A 4,382-nucleotide genomic window follows, 5' to 3' on the forward strand; every position below is an offset into this window, starting at 1 on the left:
TGCATTCTACAGGTTTCTTTTGATAACGCCTTGTAGCTCTGGTGGAATTTTTTCCTCCCACAATTCAAATTTCACAAGAACGTATCCGTCCTGGCCATGAGATTGTGGATGGGAAGCCGGTCATCATTGGGTACAAGTTACACTCATAATTTTTTATCTGGGATGTCCTTGCCTGGTGTAACATTTTTTAGAGAATAAATAAATATCATAGTTTTTGCTTTACGCCATATTCATTATTTTATTTACATATGGTTGTTTCTACCTATTATGGTGATGCTTTAGTTCCTTGAGTTTGCTTCTCTAGAAATTGGTTGGCGTCCAAGGTTGTGCTCAAAAGTGTTATTGAATGTTCGTGGGGGCCATGATTGACCAGGGGTCGGCACCCCTTCCATACCACCAAGTTTGAGTTTTGTTTGAAGTAGAAGTACTAGGGACTTATGTGTGCGCTCTATAGTGGATAGCATCCAAGAGGAGGTGATTCATGCTAACCACTTTTTTTCATGGTATATGGTCGTTATTGTTATCGAGGCATGCTAGTCTGGCACACTGCGGGCGAATTCCCCCTTCATTTAAAGTAGTCCCCTGTACATGTCAAATTAGAATGATATTTCCATACCTCTTGGGGACGCGAGTCTCTTCTGATGGTTTGATTTCCATCTCTTTCAACTACTTAGTGAGGGGGCCATATTGATTTCCATCGTATTTTCTTTATCTTTCCCTTTTGGTCTCCTTGCAAGGCCCTATGTATCATTTGCTCTAATGAAAGTTTGGCACATATCATCATCGGTTTGTGGTGGACATTGTGAAATTTCATTTTAAAGTGGATCGGAAAGGCCATCACATTCAATGTTGTTGCAAAGAGCGTGTTGCAATGCAGCTGTTGACACTTTTGTAGAGAAATACTAAGAATTATATATCAATCGCTACGGTGTCTATTCCTTCTCCCAGGGTGACCATTAGCTTAGTGTACCCCCATAGACAAGTGACGATGTTGTTGAAAGCTTGTAAGTAGGATCCCTCATATGGCCATAACTTCTCCCCTTTGAGTCTAGGTTTTTCAAAGAGTTTAGAATACATAATGTCGCAAGAATTTCCTCCTTCATTGAGGATCCTGGTCATATTGAAGTTGGATATGGTTTCTATTATTACCAAAGGAAATTTTTCATTCGGGATTCTGCCAACTTTTTCATTACCCGGGAATCTGAGAATAGGTGCCTGTGGTTTTCCTTCATAATTTTCTTCCATCTTATTGCTAACCGCCATTAGCTCAACGATTCTTATTTTCATTGTGCCCTTGGAGGGGTACCTTGGTCGACGAAGGCCTCCAATGACATATGTGATGTACTAACATGTTCTTTTTGTGTTCCTCCTTGTTATCGCTATTGCATTTATTTCTTTTAGCCCCGTTTACGACCTCTATAATTTTAGTCTAGGAACTTTTTCCTCAACAGGGGGATCACTTCTTCCTGGGTGATTCATCTCGCTTCTCTTAGTCTTTATTTCTATCTTGATCCTCCTTCTATATGGTATCCTGGGTGTATCAGGTAAGTTTTCATTTCTTGATCAACTCCTCAATTGCATCCTTCGAGTGGATACATTAGCTGGTGTTGTGGCCGTGACTTTTTTTGAAACAAAAATATTTTGATTTATCCATCCTGGTCTACTCCCTAAATGAATAAGGTTTCTTGATCCCAGCTTCTTTAAAGTCGGTGTTTTCACATTCTTGCCAAAACATTTCCCTTGATGTGTTCAAGGTAGTGTACGATGAAAACCTAGGTCGAGGATTTTGGTCCCTATCATCTAGACAATGATTTTAGTATTTCTCAATCGCCCTATTGTGTCTAGGGTTCCCTACTCCCTGACCTATCTTTCCTTCTTCGTCTATGAGTTATTCCTCATAATTAATATAGGGTTATGCCTTATCCAACATGTCATTTAGGCTCTGGGATTCCTCCAATTTCAAATTTTCATGAAACATGTAGCCTAATCTCATCCCCTTCTTGAATGTCTAGCATTTCAAATAGTCATGTGTTATGCCGACTTCTATTGCTACCTTTGTGAACCAGACAATGTATTCCTACATGGTTTCCTTCTTTTTCTGTTGGATCATGTTGAGCACAACTATGATGTTAGGTTTCCTCTTTCGTGAATTGGGCGGTGAAGGAGTCACTCAACTCCTTCCAAGAACTTATGTTTCCATCAATGATGGCCTTAAACCACATCCTAGAATTTCCCTTAAGGTTTAATATGAGTAGCTTCCATCCTAGTATTTATATACTCGGCATGTTTGTTCATATCTCTTGTTATGTCATACTTGTCCATCTTTAGGGGCTTTTCAAGGGCTCTGGATCAGGATATCGAGGATCTATCTTGAGAACGGGTTGGTCTTTTGATTACTATCTTATGTTTCTACTCCATGTCGTTCTTCCCTCTAGAATCAGTGTGATGATGATCATCCAGCAGCATGCGGCACTTGCCTTTTCCTCCATAACCATGAGGCAGAGTCTAGTTTCTTCTATGCATATTGCAACAAGGCGATCTAGGGCCCGGCCTATATGGTTAGACTGTGTCGACATGGATAGATTCTAGTTCGACTCTCTACTAGCCGCATGAAATGGACCTCACTAGCGAAATTATCCTTGGGGAAAGCAAACTGCAAGTTATATTCGATCTAAAGTATCATCTCAATGAGGATGTGTGAATTATGATGTTACATTAGATTATAGACATTATTCAACAAATTATTTTCCCCTTGTATGCCTAAATTAACTTGCAATTGTTTGATACTATGGAACATTTTTGTCTATGAATGATAGGTAGTGATGGAGGTTACTTCGATGTTTAACGTTGGAGTGGCAATATAGAACGTTGAAAGGTTGAAAGATCTTGGATGGTTCTTTGTTCAGTTGTCAGATGTGCTAGATTTTGCGATATTGGAACTATATAAGGAGTAACTAATATCATAACATCTTAAATTGAAAGAGGAAGTGGGACCTCCCTCACTGGATTGGGAACGTTGGTTGCAGCAGTAATGATGTCGTTGGCATTACATGTAGTGGTTGAATGAGTGGCTTTTGCTATTGCCATGATAGTTGGAACTGGTTTGAAAATCTTCGGAAATTTGTACGAGGAAGGGATCGCCGCTTTAATAAAGGAGAGATTGGTGATCTGAAAGAGAAAAGATTGACAAACGACATCATTGTTTTGAACTAGAACCAGAAATAGGTGGAGTTGCATGGAGCCGAATTCTGATGCGGGGTGAGTGTTCGGTACAGTGAAGTGAGGATGGACCTGCAAGGTTTGCACTTCAACGCTCAAGTTAGTGAATATTAGAGAAAATAGTAAGAGTATACAACTGAGAATATTTGAAATGGCGTATGGTAAACTTTATATAATACGTACGGTTAAAATTGTCCTCGTGCAATACGACACTTTGTAGGTTGAGGCCGAAATGAATTTTTCTTGATTGGGATGAAATCTCACCTATTATACGTGTTTTTTCGTGGGGTGTTTTTTATTGAGTGTCTACTGTAGACATGGGGGAACAGTCCAAATCAAGTGTTATATCTCTAATCAAGTTAAGTACCAAGGTCTTTAATATTCTTTTCACTTAAATATCACATGATTTCAGGAAGATTAACGATGATGACAATTAACATAGTTTTATTCAAAGTAAATCAGTAAACGATCAAACTTAATAAACTAGAAATTGTATTAGTTGCAGAACCACTAAGCATAGGATAAGAGTCACCAAACGGTCTACCTTAATAAAATACAAGTAGTACATAATAATAATAATAATAATAATAATAATAATAATAATAATAATAATAATAATAATAATAATAATAATAATAATAATAATAATAATAATAATAATAAGTTACAATCGTGCTAACTTGCTAAACTTTTCCACTTTTAAGGAATTGGTATTTTACAATAAAACAGCTGAGCTTTTTTTTACAAATTTTTTTCAGAAGTTCATACAGCAAAGAACTTGTTATTTATTTTCATAGATTTCTTCTTCAGCACCATGGAAAATATAACTTAAACATTCATTCGTCACATTATGAGAGTTTTAAATTTGTGTTGAATAAACTGTCGTTGTTGAAACTTCGTCACATTATGAGAGTTTTAAATTTGTATTAAATAAACTCTCGTTGTTGGAGCTTGGAAGTAAAAGATTTTAATTTTTAACATATGAATCAAGATCGTCAAAGATTATAAAGCATGACTAAATATTAGCGTTTAAAGCATATGAATTTAGCTACTAACTAAAAAATAAAAATAAACTCATTTCTTACCTCATTTATTATAATCTAAATTTAAATATTGGTTGGAATAGTTATCCAACTCAGACCTTTCGATTTGAATTCTAGTTT

This window comes from Lathyrus oleraceus, chromosome 5 (genome assembly GCF_024323335.1).
Source record: "Lathyrus oleraceus cultivar Zhongwan6 chromosome 5, CAAS_Psat_ZW6_1.0, whole genome shotgun sequence".
Classification (NCBI taxonomy): domain Eukaryota; kingdom Viridiplantae; phylum Streptophyta; class Magnoliopsida; order Fabales; family Fabaceae; genus Lathyrus; species Lathyrus oleraceus.